Below are 22,096 nucleotides of genomic sequence, written 5' to 3'. Positions count from 1 at the left end.
TTATGATAATTTACATTTGAAAATTAATATTTGTGCAATTTGATTTCTTATTTTCACAATTTTTAATGGATTAAGATTAATTAATTAGTGTTTTTCAATAATTTTAATTTTGACATTTTCTATAAGATTAACGTGTAAAGAACTGCAAATTAGTCATAACAGCCTCCTTTGTCGCCAAAATTTTTCACTGGAAGCGCTGGCATCGATTTTATAGTCCCTACCATGACTACGCACACAACGAATTGGTTCATTTCTGTCAACAAGATAATACAATAATAAGCAGAAATTGTTCATTTCCAGACAATAAAAATTAGAACTTTAATTTTCGATAAAACATTAGAGCATTAAAGTATTCAATTATAAGAAACGAGAGTTCATGAAACATTGAGAAATCAATCAGTAAAAACTGAGATTGCATTTCATTTTATGTACTCATAAAAAATTAATAAAACTTGTAATCGAATCTTTTACAAGGTGCATCAAAACAATGATGTCCAGGGCCAGTCAATGAATCTTTATAAAAAAAATTTCGACGGCTATGTTAAAAGCTAGCATAAAGAAATTAAAAAAATTTGTGCGATCTTGCTCAGGGTGTGAGACCTACCTATTCTCGGGGGTGAATAAATTTAAGATGAAAATGAATTAGGGGTAGAAAAGTACCATTAAAACATATTTCGAAAAGTCAATGCTTTCCGAGTTATTGGCTATTGAAATTCGGAATATTTATCTTCAAATAATTGAAAAAGTTGACATTTTTTGAAAAATATATATCAAACACTTTTTAAAGCATTATCTGAAAATGAAAAAGTTTCAAGTCATTGGAGTTGTAATGAAATTAAAGTTTCACGGACGTTTCTTTTTATGTTTGCTTTAGTACAAAAACTGATAACTTTGCAACAGGAACTAAAATGAACTAATGCTAATCGCTATCCAATTAACTTTATTTAGGTACTGGCAACACGCTCAAAAAGTTCTAGCAGATTCGGATATAAATTTTTTGAAAGATTGCAAAAGATTTAGAGAAAAATTTAGCTTTTTTTTCCTTTTAATTAATTAAAAAATATTTTCCATTCTAATTACTAAACTGCCTAGATTACAAGTTTTTATCTCTTATCTTTATACTAAGCCTTTATGACTCAATTATATCACTATAATCACATGGCACTTCATTTTTGCCAAACTGCGTAATATTAGCCAAAAGAGAGGCAAGCATACTATATTACGAGTTTATTTATAATATCAAGAGTTTTTATAGTCCACAACAAACCAACTTACCCACCCCCACCCCCACAACGAACTGACAAAATAAATAATAAAACTTTTTCAACTTCTCATTTATACAATAAGAATATAATAAAAATATTTTTACCACAAAATTTTTATACCTCAAAAAAGAAAACTAAAAAATATAAAATTTTAAAATACAATTCATCGTTTTCAAAAACACAATACAAAACTATCGTATAATAATATAAATAAATAAATCTGTCAACAGCAAAACTCAAATATTTAATAACACAAACATAATATAACATAACAGATTTTTGAAAATAAAAATTTGTTAAAAAACTTTTAAGTCAGCAAATTTATTTACAGCTAGAATGAAAAATTAATTTTATATCACGTATGGAAAAGGAGCAAATGCTTGCTAACTTTGAAACAAATACCACCACTTAATATTCTTTAACCCACTGACCTTCGCTCAAGCACCTTTAAAAAAAAGCTTTATATTCTTTGAAAATTAAGGCTGCAGCCTTTGGTCTTGCTTTGGGTTTTCGCTACGCTTGAAAAAGCTAACTAATTAATTACATGGGTAATTTTGTTTTTCTCTAATATTTCTAATTCTTAAACATTTACCAAGCTAATTAAATTTTGACTTCACATATATTTAATGTCAATTTCAGTGTAGGATAACATATCAGATTTTATGTTACACGTCGTATACGACTACTGTAAGGCACGCTCGCTTTTTTATTTCGCTTTTACTAAAATTATAATAGTCGCAGAAACGATGTAATGAAGTTCGAATAATTAGAACAGGAAGTCAGATTTGAATGTGGTTTTCGGGATTCGATTCGTTAGATCGTCAGGAAATTTTGTGACCAAAATTGATTTATAAGAAATTAAAAATATGCAATTTGTATAAATAAAATGCTTTTTATAATTGCATTTTAAATTATCCGAAAATTAGTAAACTCTCAATTCGGTTAATAGTGATGTAAATATACTAAATTCGCGTTAGCGGGTCGCTGAACACGAATATTGTGGTAGAATTGGTGTCCAAGATACCTAGTGCCCAGGATAAACGGATCAATTCCGGTAGGAGTTTTCGGGAAATTCATTATAATAATCGGTCCAAACTCGTAACTCAAGAATTTTTTAGGTCGCTTATACGAATATCGTGACAGAATGGGGCATCAGGTACCTGTTGCCCGGAGTACACAGAGTGTTAAAGGTACCCTGGACACGGGATACTTCGTAGATCAATTTTGTTGCAACATTCGTTTTCAGCGACTCCAAAAACCACCGTGAACAAGTTTGGAATCATTTTCATCACTATTAACCGAATTGCGAATTTAGTATATTTACGGTTAATTTAAAATTCAGGTATAAAATACATTTAATTTATGTAAATTTCATATTATTCACAAAATTTCCTGACGCTCTAAAGAATCGAATACCGAAAACAGTATTCAAATCCGACTTACTGCTCAAATTTTTCGAATTTGCCATTTTTAGTGTTTCGTTTCTATGACTATAAGCGTGGATGCCAAATGCAGTTTTTATTTTTTGTTTTTTCCTTATAATTCTATTTAAAATAGTTTCTAGTTACGTACTGGTAATTTCTCTATCTACATTAATGAAAAAGTACTTACTATGTACAAAGCCTCAACAACTAGAAAACTGCTACACATCGAATACATTTTCTATGAGTAGACGTTTGTTAAAATTAAGATATACAAATCACGTTTGTATTTAAAGAGCTTAAGACTCAATTATTAATGTATAAGAAAAATATAACACAATAGAGCCCACCATATACAAGCAGAAATAAAATACGAAAAAAGATGACTTTCCAAACAACGAATCTTTTATAGAAAGAAAGTTTTTATTGGGTGGCTCAAAAAAAACATTAACCAAAAAAAATGTAGCTTTAATTGATATTAACTATAGAAGAGGTTGTTGAGAAATGGTAGTTATAACAAACTAGGGCAAGTACAATATTGTTTCAATTTAAAAATCGAATCAAATTTCTCTAATAATTTCCCAATCTTCCAGTATATTTTATTATACTTGTTTTTTAAGAAATTCACCTAGAATAAGGCCATGCTATTAAAGTTTAACGTCATAAGAAGGTAGGCTATTATCACAAACAAAATATTTATGATTTTTACGAATTTTTATCCGGTTGTTGTGTGATCCCTAAACTTAAATAATTCGAAAAAGTGGAAAATTTATTTTGTCTCTGTTGTCTTTCTAGAGTGATTTTGATTCAAAATTGACGAATTTCAATTCATTTGATTATTTTTCTGAAAAATTGAGTGAAACCGATCACATAAATTCCTCTTCCTTCTTCAATTTTCTTAAGTCAAGGCATCCCATTAAAAAACCGGGAAAATCACTCATTTTTTATCAATTTTTTTTGAAATTTTTTAATTAACCGTTCAAATCACACAAAATCTAAATTTTGTGTTGAAAGTCAACATTTTGAAATATTCTTTTTCTTACCCTAAATGCGGTGTTATCACCTTTTACATATTTCACCAAATGCATAGATATTAAGGCACATTAGACTTAAGAAGATTAGAGATGATGTCCATAAAGCTTGCTACAGATATTCACGTCATTTCAACTCAAACTGCTACGATACCAAACAGGCCAGTTCTTTAAGAAATTCATAGTATGGTAGACAAAGTTTCTGAACCACTGAATATATATAAATAAAATACTTATTGACCCTATAAACGAACTTATTCTACTTTAGTAGTAAAAACAACTGATAGATTTTTGTTTTATATCTGTTTTTATTTTTCAAATAATTGGAGCTTTATCAACTTTATTGTATGCTGTCTTAATGATTTATTTTATCAAGCCAAAGCAGAATATTAAAGAACAGTTTGTAAATGTTGTTAATTTAGAAAAGTTACCAAAAACATGCGAAATGACTATCAAAAAACCTATTCTATATTCTATTATTCCTGTGTAATATTTATAAAATATGGTTTAGCGATTATGACCAATTTTACAAATCAAAATAAAATATGAGGCTACCAATGTTCCTATGATAGCGCATATTAAAAAAAATAAGCATTCGATGACTAACTCATTTCATATTTCGTGGACATGCATAAAAATATCACAGAAAGAAAGCCAAGCTTACTTATTACTTACTTACAAGCTATACAAATACATCGCCATTTTAACTTTGTGTTTTAGTTTTCAGTGACATAGTGCATGCTTTATAACAAAATTGAAATAATTAAAGAAAAATAGCTAAAATAGTATTTATATTTAATTATAAGCAGTACACTTTCATACCAAAACGGTTGGATATTTCTGTTTTTTTAAAATTTCTGTTTTTTGCTTTTATATGCGGCTGAGCTATAAATTAGATTTAATTATTGCAAATATCTCAGTTTTGCAAATACGTCAAAGGTGATAAGAAATGATATTAAAAAAAGTTTTGATATCTACATTTAAGCTTTTCCACATGTTAGTGTGTTTACGAGATATTTTCCAAAAAGGTGATTTTGGGGGTTGTTTTTCATGTTTTTCTACCCCATAAATAGAATTCAATATTTTTAACTATGTATACTTAAAATTTATGTCAAAACGAACTTATATTCAAAAATGCAGGCTTCCGTTTTGATGGTAATTTAAATCTTCATTTTATTGGACTAAAATTAGGTATTCTTCATATGGCCATCTTATTCCCCCAGAGCAAAGTCATGAATCAATCACGAAATACTGAAGGATTTCTAATTTCATAACCTGCTGCTATAAACTAAATACCATTGAATGGTAATAGTCAAGTAAAAGCAATCTTTAGATAAATCTTAAGAGGGTTTTGAATCAGAACAAGACGTGATACTTATCAAATTATGAGTATGAAAAAAATGTGAATTACGTCTTTTTTTGTTAAGTCAAGAAGAAGAAATATTTTAAGAAGGTTTTGATTTAAAACAAGACGTGATACTTATCAATTCATGTTCTGAGAATGAATAAAATTTGAATTGAATGTTGGAATGATAGTAGACGACAGTAAAAAAAAACCATAGCATATCTAAAATATTTTGAAACAGTAGCATGCTTTTGCAATGTGCGTGCATCATCACACAGTTGCAAGAATATATGTTCTTAATAAGGAAACTGGTCAAAAAATACTTTTTTCAAAAAAATAATTACTTTCTATACTCTGATTTTTAAATAATCAAACCTTTATTTTCTTGAATAAAGTATTAAGATTGTTTTTTGGGTTTTTTATTTTCTTTCAAATAATTTACTAATTTAGACTTCTTAAACTTAGGTTTAGAATTCTGAATAGTAATTCTTAGTTAAAATAGAAATAGTTAAACAAATACTGTTTGTTTCAAAATTTACTCTACCAATTTACAAAATTTAAAAAACCCCAGACAAATTTTTCGGGGCGGAACCCTGAACTCGCATTTGAAACATATCTCTCTCTCTATTAAATTACCTTTTAAAGAAAAAACAAAAATCAAAATCGTGTCATTCGTTTAGGCTCTACGATGCCACAGACAAACAAACACACACACATAGTAGTCAAACTTATAACACCTCTTTTTTTAGTTCGGGGTTACAAATCAATATAAAGATAATTTTAAAAGAAATAATTTTTGTTGGAAATATTTTTCTGCAAATGTCATGCTTTTCGAAAAAAAAAAGATGTTTAAGTTTTGACTTTCGTCAAAACTTAAAACTTTGGAAAAACTTTGTTTTTTTCAATTTATATAAAAAACTATTATAAATAATAAAAAAAGGAGCAAAAAGAAGTGTTCACTTCAATTTAAAGCATTTTCGAATCACCAAGCCTTTTTACATTTCTACATGAAACCCACGGATCCGTAAACAAGATAAACTCTTTAATTCAGTCATATTTTACCTAATTTGATCATAAAACCAAAACTGCAACCAGACGATATAAAATAGGGTAGCCTAATTGACATACAAACTATGAATTCATTTCAAAGATCGCGGGCATCAACTAGTTTAGCATACTTGTTAAAAACTATTTTCCATGTGAAATCATAATAAAAAATTATTATAAATTAAAGATATTTTACTTGATACAAATATAATATGCATACATACAAATATCATTTCATATTATATTGTATTTGAGACATTTAAATTGAAAATATTTCACTAGAATAAAAGAAGAAAAAAAATTATATACATATATACAGATATATATCCCAGGAATATACAAGAAAGACAGCAGAAAAAAAGAGAGTATGGCAAATATATTCATTCAAATATATATGTAAGTATAGACTATGAAGAACAAACCGGAATTCAATATTCCCGGTATAAAAGTATAACAAAAAACGGAAATACACATCCATACAAGTTTTATAAAAATTGGTTGCCCATTTCTTGCATACAAAGAATATTATGCACATAACATTCATTCTTGTATCTATAACAACTGTTTCTGTATATTATATAGATATTGGTGGTTCTGACTTGCACCTTTTTCGTCATAACAATTTTATTCTTCAATTTTTTTTCCACATATAGGGTGTTTCCTAATTTTAAACAGGTCATTGATCATCAATCAATATATATAAAATGCTAATGTTAGTACGTGAAGACAGGGTTTTCTCTATGATCACCTACTCCAATCAACTTCGCGTTGGGGCGGTAAATATCCCTTGGATGAATGAAAGTGGGTGGTTGTGGGTGGCAAAAATGTGAAAAAATATATATCTGTCCTTTTTTTACTCATGTGAACTTTCGAAAATTTTCAGAACAAATTTCTGGAATGATCTAGAAAGTTACAAAATGTGTGTAACGGTCAAAATCGATTCGAAATTTTCTAGAAAATTCTGGAAATGATCTAGAAAGTTTGTTTAAATTGACAACTACAATCATTATCAACTTTAAATTGACAGCCGAGAGTTGTTGGAACCATCTCTGGGCGACTAGTAGAACTATCAAACCAGAACAAGGCACCAACTTTCTGGGCTTTTATCCAAAATTAAAATCTTTTAGTTTCAACCAAGTTTAGTGTTTTTTCAAGGGTTTTTTTTGTTAAAAGTAAGTTATTTATATTAAAATATTCTGCCTGGATATAAATTTTACTAAATTTAACGATTTTCTAACAAGAAAAATGATAATAGAAACCAATAGAATAGAATAAAACCCTTCTCTCGAACATTCATTTTAACCAGAAGCCTCTAGAATAATCTCAGGGTATAAAAGGAGACTCTCGGTGACTTGAATCAGTTTTTCTTGAGAAACCACAGAGTTCGAATCTAAAAGGAAACCAAAGCGAGAATAAATGGAAAGCATATTAATCAAATTAAATTTTTGAAAATGTTTCTAACTTTGAAAGTGATATACAACTAAATTTTCTGGTACTAGAAATTTATAAATTCGACGGTATATTATCCAAAATCCAGCGACTTTCCGTCAATCTGATCGTGTTTACAGTCGAGAGAAGATTAATTGAAATTAAGAGTGAACAGTAATGAAACAAATTCAAGTGATTTTGACAAGTGAAAAAGAACGAACTATTTGAATATTCTAGAGTGTTCTGGTACTAGAAATTTCGATATTCGACGATATATAGAAATTTGTAATATTTACGTTAAAAAATGGATTCTTAAATATTATTTATACCATTAAACATGCGATGTATTTTAACCTGAGCAACGCCGGGTTGGCTGCTTGTATTAAATAAAAAATTTAAAGAAATTCTGGACATAAAACGTATGATCGATTCATTTGTGGCACATCAGAGACGCAGATACACCCCTCTTTTTAGTAGACAGTTAAAAATATTTATTTAAGAAAAAACTTCTGAGCTTTGAAGGTAGAAAAGCCCCAAATGCGAGTCACAACGGACTTTTATTCAATTGTTAGAATCACTCCAAAAACATTTCTAGCCTACTTCTTACTAATTTTCAGTCATATTTACTTCAAATTATAAAAAGGTAAATTTTTTTCGTTTAATCTAGGCGCCATTTATATCAATAAAATTTTGACACCAATACCGTAAGCTCCCAAGTTTCCAACCGTTCCACATACTACAATCTTTATCCTAATTCATTCTAAATTTACATACCTTGTTGATAAAATTTATGTAAATATCAGTTTTTTTAATGACATCACCAAGAATAACAAATCGTTTTTTCGATAAACTAAAGAAAATTTGATCAATGTATTTAAACTATTATAAGCATTTTAAAATAAGCATTTGGCTTATTAAAAGTGGAAAAAAAAAGAAATTTGAATGATTATTCTGATGAACTATTTATTGCTTTAATTTGTCTTTCCACGGTAAACATTTAAATAAAATTATTCTCACTATTATTCTAGCCAAATTCTCGCCGTTTAAATTTTCCGTATTCAGCCTGTTACGTTTGTCTTATTTTTTAAAACTACACACATATCTAATTAATAATGAAATTCGCTTCTAGTTAACCATAAACCAATTATTATTAATAAATTATTTTTAATAAATATTATGAGCTATATAATTAACATAATGACCAATTGAAATTGAAATGTTATCCACTCGTTCAATTGAATGACATTAACAATAATAAACTCATTCGTGCAATTAACGATAATAATATGCAAATGTGGTAAACATTTAGAACAATACAGGATCCAATTCAATGCACAAAAGTCTAATCACGGAGAGATATAAACGTCGACGGTTAACATGTTTACTAAAACACCTATATTTACTCTGAAGTCTCCTCTAAATTTTTTCATCAATACAGTTTTTGCTTTTCTCATTAAAAGTATTTGAGTAATAAATATTAAATTCACTTACCATATCGCCAGAGTCGGAAGCAAGGGCGTGCGGGGGGGAATGAAAGTCCTAGGACCCCTAGCTTCACCTGAAAACAAAAAAAATCTATTTAAAGAACAATATGCGAATAATATAATAATAAGTTATAGTAATAAAACCAAGAAATTGTGAAAAATTTTCATTTATGCACGAACTATTCTCTTTTTTCAACATTTTGAATCTGGCACAAAAAACTATCGATTTCAAAAGTTTCATGCTATCAATTTCAAAAGTATAATAAATTTTTAGTAAATAAAAATTTATGTTACAAGCCTGAAGTTTCAAGCGTTTCTGTAAAACTTTTTCTTATTTCCACGTGGTCCATCGAAGACAGAACATAGATAATTTACATTTTATTCACTAGTGCGAATGTCACAGACAATTCAAACATGGATGGAACAATTTCGCTAATTCTTTTTTCGTTGAGTTAATTATTTGTCTGTAGAAGGTTAATTGTAACACAAAAGATTAAACACAATCAATGGTGGAAACGCATATAAATAATGCTTTGTATTACCTTATTATGTACTTATGTATTTATTTGCGCTCCACCATATTTATCTAAAATTGTGAACAGGTATTTAAATGGTATTGAGGTATAATTTATTGTTATTCAGGTATTGTGAATAGATATTTATTAGAGATAAATACTAGCGTAGTGGCTCCACTGCCGAAGGCTTCAGCCAGGCCTGTCTGAGAGATAGTAGTAAAATTTGTGTTTAGCGTGCGGGCTAAGCAGAGGGTGGACTTTCAAGCTTAACGGACTAAGCGGGTGAACTAATAATGAATTGGAGCTGCAGATAGATAGCTTTTAATGAATTGGAGTCTCAGGTTAATTAAGATTAATAATCGCTCTAGCTAAGTTCACCGGGGTCATCTAGATTCTAACAAAACAGCCAGGTTGCAAGTATTTCAGAAACGTTACCATAACTGGCAAGAAACATTTAAATTTGTGAAAATCGATAGTAAAACTTCAATGAGAGTATGTTTTTATTCGATTTTAGTTGTAATTTTATAAGAAACAAAATTTTTATTCTGAATGAAAGAAACTGAAATCACTTTCCATTGAAATTAGAAGATGAAATCATGTAATTATCGATCTGGCATAGCCGATTTACTTATCAAAGATTTCAAGTTTGGCATGCCATAAAATATTTGGATTTTAGAAAGATTGTAAGAGTAATCTAAACACCTAGTAAGATAATATGCTATAATATAGTTAATATTGAATGTAAATCGATCTAAGATATGCAAATTAAATGATCTCAATATTATTAAAATCATGTTTATTTGTTTACATAATAAGTAATATGATCGATAATATTATTATTACTAATGTGTTTGATTTTATCTGAAAATAATAAACTCACAATTCACGGCACTAATTACTTAAGTAATAAATAACAGTCTTCACCGGATGTCTAAAATATCAGTACTTTCATTTAAAAAGAGTCGTCAGAATTTTATTCAAGTCTAAACTCCAACTTCCATTGTCTAGGTTCCTATATTTTTATGTTATATTTGTTTCATTTTTAGTCCATTTTGATAAGTTTATCTTCCTTATCATCTCGGTGGATTCCTGCAAGTCCAGGCACACAAGAAATAGTGCAAACTTTTTTACGATAATGATTACTACTCTATTATACCACAATATGCTTAAAAGCCATCTGAGAATGCAATTTAGTCAAGTTGAAAGTACCAAAATTGTCAATGTCAAAATGTGTGGCATCATGAAAATTTTTTTAGCTTGTCATGCAAGTTTTTATGTCGTTTTGATCACAGTATTTATTACACCATGTATAAGCATTATTCTTATTATAGAACCATAAAAATTTATTCCCCACGCTTGACCTAAGAATCAACATGTCTACAAACAAGAAATATGTCTACAGACAGGGATGTGTGACTTTGTGAAAATGAGGGTGAGTTTTTCTCCGGTGAGTTTATCAATTTTTTGATGACGCTAAAATCTTAACCAGTATAGAACATTTTGATTAAGTCGTTCAAAACTTCTTAGATATATGAGACACGAATACCCGTTTGTATGAAATATTCACATCTTGGCAAGGATTCAAGGGTCCAACGAAGTCCCCATAAAGATGTGTTAGAAATACGTGTATTTCTACACTGTCTTCATCTAGTATTTTATCGACAAATTCTTTAGAATACAGGGTTGTTCAATAAGATATTACCACGTAAATGAGAGTCATTTTATCCAAAAATATTTTACCACTTTATTGAGAAAGACACATGGTTCAATAAGATATTACCACTTAAACGGAGAAGTCGTATATTTATTAACGACAATATATACTATCATATTACGTAATAAATTTTACTAACATTTCTCTCATATTAAGTTTTTAAAATACATGCCCCACCCATTTAAATGATAACAGCTTTTTGCACAAAATGTTTTTCATTTAAGAGGTAACATCTTATTGAACATTCCTGTACGTAGCATACGTAACTCAGTCTGCTACCAACTAATATCTACCTAATTAATTCATGCATCTTGCATCATGCATGATAAGTTGATGGAAATATCGCAGTAGAAATATATGTAGTTAGATAACAACAATAATGATATACACACAGTTAGTTAAGTTCGAATCGTGTAGATGATATTATAGGTGTTTGGAGTCATGGAGATGTGTAGGAGTTTAATGTAGGTATTATTATTTAGTAATACCGAGTGAAAATTTAATCGAATTTAATTGAAACAAAGGTATTTCATCCAACCCACACAATGCTTTCAAGAACATCTTAATCTTAATCTTAATAACACCAGGATATTTCTTAAGTTCCTTTTTGCCTGCCTGCCTTTTATGACATTGAGGCAAAATTCACCAAATGCGCACGGTAACTCATCATAAGTAAAAGTTGCTAACTGTCATTATTTCAGCTGGGTTTTGATGAACGGAAAGTGGCCCAAATTACAGAAGAAATCGTTGCTATTAGGAAAGTAACGATCGCTATGTATGAGCAAGAATCTTATCATAGTGGAAATGGCATCCTAGGTCAAGTTGAATGTCTGAGTAAAATGTCCGCTTATATACCCAAAAAATTTTTGCTTGGAGCATTTTTATCGATAAAACTTATTTGTTAACTCTATATGTGACATAGTAGTGTCTGTATATTTTTGGGCTCGTTTTTTTACATTTTTTCAACTCCATCACGTTAAAAATCACTTATTGATTGGGTGGTAAAATGAATTTAAATACATGCAGGACCTTGAACAGTATTAAGACTTTTATTCTTGTTGCAGAATAAACGATGAGTTGTGAGAGAATCCACAAAAACTTATAGTTTTAAGATTCTATATTATAAACCTTCAAAGTACATATAAACTTTTGTATATAAAATTTAAGCTAAGAACATGTCAGTTAATATTTATTTGTGGCGGGTGAGTCGTATCCTTATCATTTTGAATTAATGAGAACAAAGTTTAAAATTGACAGGACCATAGCCTAAAATTTTCCGGAATGGATATAGGGAGGAACTTCTAGTGTTTGCAAATATCATCAGTCCCATTATATTTAATTACGATTATAATATAAAAGCGATATAATAACAAAATGCTTTCTGAAAATCTAAACTAAGTTATTTTGATCAATGGGATACACAATACCTTATCGACACATACTAATACAAACAGATAAACGTAAGAGCCAGCTTAAAAATTTACATTCAATTTTTCATAAATGCCACACCCAAAAATGATTATTATTCTATTATCAATCTCCCGTTTACCATTAAGCTGGTTTAGACAACTTTTTGCAAGATATTTCAAGTGATTCCATTACCATATATGCTAATCTTAGCATAAAGTGAATGTTTTACAAATTAAACGGAAAAACTTGATTAATTGTTTTAAGTGATTCTTTATGTAGTAACAATATATAACTAAGAAAAGTTCATTAGCTATTATGTTCTATCCGCAATATATATTGTATGTAACATTGTTCTTTCTTACCCAAAGAGTAGGTACTTACAGTTACTTATTCAGAGCCTTAAGGTAAAAAATTTTAATTGATAAACTTTGATAAAGTTTTCTTCTCAAATATAATCTAGAAAAATTTATTTTCATTATTCTTATATCAGTGGTGAAGATTATTTTTTTACTATATAATATATAAAACAAGTGAAAAAAAAAACAATTGACTGAGTTAATTGTTGAGATGCCAAGTATAGACAGTGTTGATGACGCAATCGATTGTTTTTTGACGTCACGTAAATAAAAAAAGATATAAACTTTTAAATAGCCACATACATATAACTGATATTCCCATTTTAATACATACTGTAAAATTTGCACCTAATTAGCGCCCTCGTGGGTAAACAGTGATGTTTAAAAAAAATCGTTTCAAACAAAAGTTGTTTATTTTGTTATAAGGAACATTTTTTACATTTTAACTTTTGTTCTATCTCTAACGGTTTACAAGATGGGTCCTACGGACCCAAGACCCAATTGACCTATGTTGCTCATTTACGAACTCGACCTCACTTTTTACGTCCTGAGCACGCTATAAAAATTTCATCTTGATATCTTTTTTTGTTTTTGAGTGATCGTTTTGACAGGCAGACGGACAGACGGACAGACAACCGGAAATGGAGTAATTAGGTAACACCTATACCAAAATTTTTTTCGTAGCATCAATATTTTTAGGCGTTACAAACTTGGGACTATGTATATTTCATATATACATGGTATAAAAATAATAATAATGCTATTTTATTAATTCTATTGTTTTTGGTAAATTCGAAACGATATTATTAATAAATTAAAATTAATATCACGCCTTTTCTTTAAAATAATTAATAACGAAAAAAATGTTTTTATTGTTTTTATTACTTTCGTTTAGTAAAATATAAGTTTATAAGACTTAATAATATTTAAGAAAAATCATACCAAAATGATCTACTTGTTAATTATAGTGTTTTTATACCATGTAAATATGAAATATACATAGTATATTAAGTTTAGTCCCAAATTTGTAACGCTTAAAAAAATTGATGCTACGAAAAAAATTTTGGTATTCATAGAATCACCTAATAAGTCCATTTCCGATTTTCTGTCCGTCTGTCTGTCAACACGATAACTCAAAAACGAAAAATGATATAAAGCTGAAATTTTTACAACGAGCTTAGGACATAAAAAGTGAGGTCGAGTAAATGAGCAACATAGGTCAATTGGGCCTTGGGTCCGTAGGAACCATCTTGTAAACCGTTAGAGGTAACAAAAGTTTACATGTAAAAAATGTTTCTTATTTAAAAATAAACATGTATTGTTTGAAACATTTTTTTGTACGCATGACTGTTTACCCACGAGGGCGTAAAGGCGCAAATTTTATGGTATGTATTATATGAGAATATCAGTTACATGCGTGTGGCTATGTAAGAGTGGATATCTTTCTTTCCTGTCTTGTCGTCAAAAAACAAGCGATAGCGTAATCAACACTGTCTATACACAGTATTTCAGACAATTGTTTGTTTCCACTTGTCTTTAACTGTATTTCTTCAGGGGCTTACTTTACCAAAACAAAAGTTTAAAGAACTAAAGAAACACGCTGTTGTAACTAGCTGAACTAAACAATAGTAAATAATTTCTGTAAGTTCAAAGAAATTTATTGACAGATATTGGTAATAAAAAAGTCATTATAAAATATCTCAAAAAGCATCCCACACTGTTTTTCAACTTATAGAAATTATTTTCTACTTTTTAGTACAGCTAGTTCGTGTGTATTTGGATTTTAATCTATTATTTTTTAGTTCAGCTAGCTTCAAAAGCAAGTTTTTTAGTTTTTATTAAGATTATAGAATCGGACAAGCTCATTAAATTATTATTTTTTTTAATCGGTCCTTGATAAGTGCGAAGTTTCAATTCAATCCGACGTTTTCGAGTGGGTGAAAATCACGTTCAAAGTTTCCATTACATTAAGTGTGTCGCATTTTAGATGAAGACATCGAAATCTGAACTACATACTTCTACTACAAATTGACAAATAGGATCGATTTTTAATATTTTGCCTAGCGTCAGAGATGGTTAGAGATATCGAAAAAAAATTAGTATATTTTTTTATACCCATATACCGATTTTCATGACAAGTTTTGCATTTTTTATTTTCTCATTATTCTGGTCTACACTCAAAATTATTAAAAAATATTATATTCAATTTCGTCTCTTATTTTTTCAAAATCTAAGGCAAGTTTAATTAATTGTTTTCAATAATTTTAATGGGGAATCGGTCAAGCAGGGAGTTTCCAATTTCAGACTGTAGGTGGCACGCAAGTGAGAGTGGTACTTCTAGCGGTAACCCGCTTGGTAATCCTGCTTGACCGATTCCCCATTTGAAATTTACTATATCATTTTCATGTAAAGAATTGAAAATATGTTTTTATAATCATATTTTAAATAAAACGCATGATTTATTGCAAATTTTATAATATAACAGCGCTGCGGTCAATTTAGCTGTCCCCTCCACCTACTATACTACCTGCCAATATGACATTACACGCTTTATCATTTTAGAGACTAATATTAATAAAATTGAGCATATAAAATTATTAAATTGACACACGGTATATTTATTCGTCCATAGATATATAATGTTTGTATAATGTGGAGAGGTAAATGGAGGTTCTGCATATTACACTTTATGTTATTGTTGTTATTCATTGATGATCTAACGATACCACATTATAAAATTATATATATTATCGATTATATATATTATATTACAATGCATTCACACTTCTCATTCTTTATGTTTTAAAGTGCTTCAAGAAATTGGAATTATTGTTTTATATTTATTGTATTTTAATGTGATTCAACACATACAATTCGAACACCTCAAGCTTTTACATATGTATACTGCTCCATACAGGTACCTCTTTCAAGAGTCAACTAGTATTTCTAATCTATTGTATTAAACTGCTTGTCTTTAAATTATACTTACCTATATTTTGCAAAATTCCTCTGAAAATAAATATTCTTAAAATTAGCTTTGAAACGTGATTTATTAATCAAATAAGGTTCAAAGCCCTATTCGTTGTGTGCGTAGTCATGGTAGGGACAATAAAATCGATGCCAGCGCTTCCAGTGAATAATTTTGGCGTTAAAGAAGGCTGTTATGACTAATTTGCAATTCTTTAAATCTCTTAAGTGTCAAATTAAAATTATTGAAAAATAGCACATAATTAAACGTGTTGCATTAGAAATTGTGGAAATAAGAGACCAAATTGCACAAATATATTGCAAAAAATATAATTTTTTGAATGTAAATTATCATAATTACTTATTTAAATTTGTTAGGCAATAATATTAAATTTTCAATGTAAGCCATACATGCAATACCAATCCATGCAATTATAAATCCATCCATACTGTTCTATTAATAAAGTAGTGTAGCGTTACCATGATAACGCCTCCAATAAAACTCATACACGGTGCAAATAATATAAATATAAAAAAAGCTACACAATCATTGACTTATCATTGGCACTGTAATTGGAAGATTTAGGAAGGGATATGGCAGCATCGAGATGATTGCGCCATAGCTTGAAACGTGATCGAAAATTAATAAACGCTGCAATTTGCGACTACTGAATCATAAAAAACACCTAGTTTGCATAGCCACTACAAAGCACATTTTCTGTATCGATGAACAATACTAGAATAGTAAACCGATTGCGTTTTAAAATTTTGAGTCAAGGTTCTCCTAATAATTTGTTATAGAAATTCAGACGATATCTCAAAACCTATTCGTCAAATGATTAAATGAACCAATTTTTTGTAGTTTTTAGGTCAAATTTACCATAAAAATTGAATTTTATCAAATTCTATAAGAAAAGAAAAGATTATGGCAAAAAAATCGAAAATCGAATTTGTTGTTTTTAACTTCGGCAAAACTCGTTATAAGGTTATTTTGCATTTCTCCTTTCGAAGCGATGAATTCTAGAACACAAATATTGTATCTTACCTAACATAACCCTGCATCATATCCAAAAGCAAAAAAAATCACGACTAAAAACTTGAAAAATGAATTAAAAATTTAGCCAAGATTGTTTACTGTACATCAGTTTTATATACACAACCATAAAGAGAGTCCTGTCTTACCGCTTAATTACATATTCAGAATAATAATAAAATTAAAATATGCAACCATGAATGTGCCAGTTACTATTTTAAAAAAACTCAAAAGCAACCCAGCTCCATTACTAAGATCATATTTCCCCCTCATTAGGTGCTTCATTATAAGGTATATTTTTTTGGAATGATTTTTTTGTCTTTTCATGTTTTTGAATTCTAAATTTATACATATAAGAGTAGGAAGAAGAGCTGGTAAATGAACCTAACAAATTGCATTTTCTCAACATTAACTTCATTTCCAAACAAGTTATCAACACTCAAACTCATTTTGGTTGGAATGTGAAGGTGCGCAGAGTCATAAACACAATGAAAAACATTAAATTACGAGATAACAGGTGACAACAAACAATTGCCTGAGTGAATTGTTGAAATACCCCCTGTATGCAAAGTTGAACGTCAGTGCGTGCATTATTTTTGATAAATTAGAAAAGTTTAACACAATTATAAATTTGATTTTAGAATATTTCGAAAATTTACGGAAGTATTTTTTAGAATTTTATCGGTCCACTAGTTAGGACCGTCAGTTAGGTTAAAATTACTTACAAATTTTCAACTCCCTATCTTTAATAGTTTTGGAGAAAATAGACACCAAAGTTTTGTACTATTTAATAATGTTTCAAACAAAAGTTGTTTGAAGTTTTTTTTTTAATATTTGCATTTTATGAAAGGAATATTTTTTATATTTAAATTTTTGTTGTGTTTCTAACGGGTTACTTAGTCAATATGATGGGGCAAAGGCGCAATTGACCTATGTTGCACATTTTCAAACTCAAACTGACTTTTTACATCTTAAGCACGCTAGACGAACGGAAGGAAAGATGAGCGGATGGACGAACAACCGAAAATGAATTAATTAGCTATTTTTTTGAACCCTTATACCAAAATTTTGTTCATATCATCAATATTTAAGCGTTACAAACTTTGGGCTAAAATTAGTATGGCTTGATATACATATATTTTATATATTCAGGGTATAAAAAAGAGAAGAACGCTGAAAAAGTTACACCGCCAAGAATAACTCCCTTGACTGAACTTACATTTTCAATCATGTATCTAGCTTAAATTTAAGAAGCTGCATAAAAAAAGAGGTTGAAAATCCCATTTAAAATGCTGAAATATATACCAGACAAATCTCAAAGCCCCATAAATCTGGTTCTGATGAAACGTATTTTTACATCCCTGTTAACCTCCAATACAGTACAAAAATCTACTTTTTTAATTATTAACAATTGTGTGAAAACAAACAACTGATTGAGTTAATTGTTGAAATACTATGTATTCAGTGTTGGTTACTCATATACCTATCACATTACACATATACCTATACATGTCACGCATACATAACTGATAATCCCATATTAATCATACTATAAAATTTGCATATAATGTGTGCCCTCGTGAGTAAACAGTGAGGTTTATAAAAAAATGTTTCAAACAGAAGTTGTTTATTTTTTAATAAGGACCATTTTTTACATTTCAACTTTTGTTCTATCTTTAACGATTTATAAGATGGGTCCTACGAACCCAAGGCCCAATTGATATATGTTGCTCGCGAGTTCGACCTCACTTTTTAACCGACTTCAAACAAAAACGGAGGAGGTTATCAATTCGACTGTATTTTTACGTCTTGAGTACGCTGTAAGAATTTCACCTTGATATATTTTTTCGTTTTTGAGTTATCTTGTTCACAGACAGAGGGACGGACGGAGGAACAACCAAAAATGGGCTACTTAGATGATTCTATGAACACCTATACAAAAATTTTTTTCGTAGCATCAATATTTATAAGCGTTACTTGGGACTAAATTTATTATACTATGTATATTTCATATATACTTGGTATAAAAAGCTGTATACGTAGGTCATTTATATGATAACGAAGAGTTTATATAAAAAGTGTGGGTATGTATTTAAAATATATTATTGGAATTAAGTATAAGACCACAACAGTATGGATGGAGTATCTGAGATGTAGTACTTTAAATAATGATAATAATAACAAACATTGAAACACAACAGCGACACAATATTGTACTGCATGCAGCAAGCGAGCACAATATATAAGTATAAAGAGAGCTATAGTGGAGTCGATGACATGAATAAATATTAAAAAATATCAATTTACATAAGCTTTTAAAAAAGAGCATCAATGTATCTATTCAGCATTGGTTGGTTGTATCATATACCGTAACACTTTCTAATACCTATACATTTATATGTATATTGAACTATACAGTTGTTCCTGCAACTTGTATCACGTAGTTTAGAGCTTCAGCAATTATTAAAATGATATAAATGATGCTTAAACTATAACCACACAAAGAAAAGACCGAGAGAGGCGATCTGGAAATATAGTAAATCGTATTTATGTGTTGAGAGTGCCAAGGCAATTTTAGATTTAGGGTTGAAATTATTTGTACCTTATTTTCAACTTTGATGATGCATATTGTTATAACTTCATGAATGTAGACGTAAATTAAGAATGCAATTTTTCGATAACTGTTTTGCTTTTCGAAATATCCAAAGCTAAATTTTCCATTTCGATATTTTGAAAATTACTTTTCGGATATCGAAAAATTTTATTCTTACTTTTCGACAAATATTGTCGAGATATAGTATAATTCATCATCAAATTGAAAATATGTATTTGTATCATTTGTGTCCCCACTATCGTGCTCACACATTCTTAATTTGGATTTTTTTGTTTTCAATAATTAATTAAGGTTTTAAGTTTAGTTCAAATTTAAGTTTTTTTATTAAATTTTTACCGGCTTGTGCTGGAGAAATCTATGAAAAGATATCATCCATCTACCGTTTTCCCATTAGAAAAATGTTAAGTATGTCTACTTTTGAAGTCATTTATTTATTTAAATAATCGTTCAACACCGCCTAAAATTTTCAAAACTATTTATTAAAAAAATCAAGCCTTCAAAATTGCCCTAGCGTTCGTACATCCTTAAATAAAATTTTAATACTAAACAGGGTCTGTATTCGAAACTTTTCAGAGAGACAGTGCAGTTTTCTCTTATTCGAGGAGAAAAATGTTCTGGAGATATCCTTTATTTACCATTAAAGTTTCCCCAAAATTCAATTTAGTGCAAGCTTTTTTCCATGACAAAGTTCAAATTTAAAATTAGTGAAAAATATTGAATTACTGACAGTTTAAGCTAATTTGGAGAATTTACTATTGAATGAATTATAATTTTCTATAGCCAATTGCTTTAAAATTGTTTTCAATAAGTATTAATTTTTATAGTAAATAAATGGTGGAAACGCAATGAAGTTATCTTATATATATATGTATCAATTCTTAGTATGTACATTTATTTGCGCTCCCACCATATTTTTTAAAGCTACTTTTTTACTATATCATATACAATATACTATATCACGAAAAAATAATTTTCGGTTTTGTGTCAATATTTCATGTTTTGAAGAACCCTAATTTTAGAAGTAATCTTGAAAAATGTAGATTATGTGTTTTCGGAAAAGCTTTAGGTTTTGAGGTTTTTTTGATCCTCATTCTAAGAAACTGTGTACGTATAGCGTTTATTTTTTTTAACACTACAGATCACATCGCTTGACTGTTGGTAAAATAATTCAGTAGAAATATTGAAAAAGAAACAAGATCTACAAATTATTTACTTTATAAAGGCAAACAACTTTGATTTGAAAGTTTTTTTCCTACAGTCAATACTAGTTACCAACAACTACGTTTTCAAATACAACTTCTATCGAAATATTCTAGAGTTGATGTTGAAATTTGTCAAGTAAAATGATATACATTTCTCTTGTTTTATGATTATTTTGAATGAATACAGACTAATTTTTAACATTTAATTCTTCAATTTTATTATTAAAGTGTTTAACATTTAACTTTCAATAGATTATTTCTGTGGTAAAGTTCAGTGCAGTTCTATTTTAACTTTTTTAAGAAAGTTAAAAGTTCAATGTTTAATTATTTTAAATTTTATCAAGGTATTAGTTTCTAGTATTACGATGTCTTGCCAACAATGAGCAGTAATCTAAATCTATTTAAATTTAAAAACAAAAAACCTTTGTTTGAATTTTTTTTTTAAAAACGACAAATCCCACTGGATGAAATTTAAAACCCCACTGAATGAACATAAAAATATATACACCAAATAAATTGAATAAAAATATTAATATTATACAAGTAATGAAATAATTGAAGAAATTTTTAAACCAAAACCCAATAAAATGTAATTAGATATGTCTGTCAATTAAAATGTAATACAAATTACATATATAAAATAGTTATTAGTAAATACATAATATTTAGTAAATATAATGATACAGTGATGATATTACGATATCCTATTAAATTTCCTTATTAGTTAATTTTTGATGTAACCAAATGTGTATCCTGTATTATCCAGTAATATTTAAATGATAAACACATGTATATTATATTTATATATAGTTTGGCTGTTGCTATTGACAACAGCCATTATTAATAGATCTAAATTAAAACTAGATTAGCTAGATAACTTCATATTCGTCATGGTACGCCTGTTGTCAATCTCTATAGAAATGTTAAAGTCTTAATCAAAAATATTTAACTTAATAAAAAATGAATCTAGGTTTCAAGGTGGCTTTAAAAAACAAACTAATACAAACAAACAAAAAAAAGATTCTGTAAAACAATTAGAATTGTAGTAAAAATTGAAAAAGTCGTATTATATTATACGACATATAAAATTAGTTTAAATTAGTAAGTGCTAGTTGTGCTAGCACTACTTTTCAAGAAGGTGCTAAAAACACAACGAGTTATCTTTTTTTGTTTGTTACTTTAACAATAAATGAGCCTATCTACCTATAGATCAAAACGATAATAAGCTTAAACTAAATCGACCCGTGCGGAATTCCGCTCCCAT

The 22,096-nt window shown here is 28.7% G+C and overlaps 1 protein-coding gene across 1 annotated transcript in view; it reads right to left on the bottom strand.

Moving 5' to 3' along the window:
• Positions 1-22,096, bottom strand: part of LOC123292458 (cubilin-like) — a 321,907-nt gene that overhangs the window by 265,370 nt on the left and 34,441 nt on the right. The window contains exon 2 of the mRNA XM_044873126.1: positions 9,029-9,095. The gene's annotated coding sequence lies outside the window, so the exon portion shown is untranslated. The remainder of the gene's footprint in view (positions 1-9,028; positions 9,096-22,096) is intronic.

The sequence above is a fragment of the Chrysoperla carnea genome, chromosome 2 (genome assembly GCF_905475395.1).
Source record: "Chrysoperla carnea chromosome 2, inChrCarn1.1, whole genome shotgun sequence".
Taxonomy (NCBI): Eukaryota; Metazoa; Arthropoda; class Insecta; order Neuroptera; family Chrysopidae; genus Chrysoperla; species Chrysoperla carnea.
The sequence above is the reverse complement of the archived record's forward strand: the minus strand, read 5'-3'. Positions and strand labels throughout refer to the sequence as shown.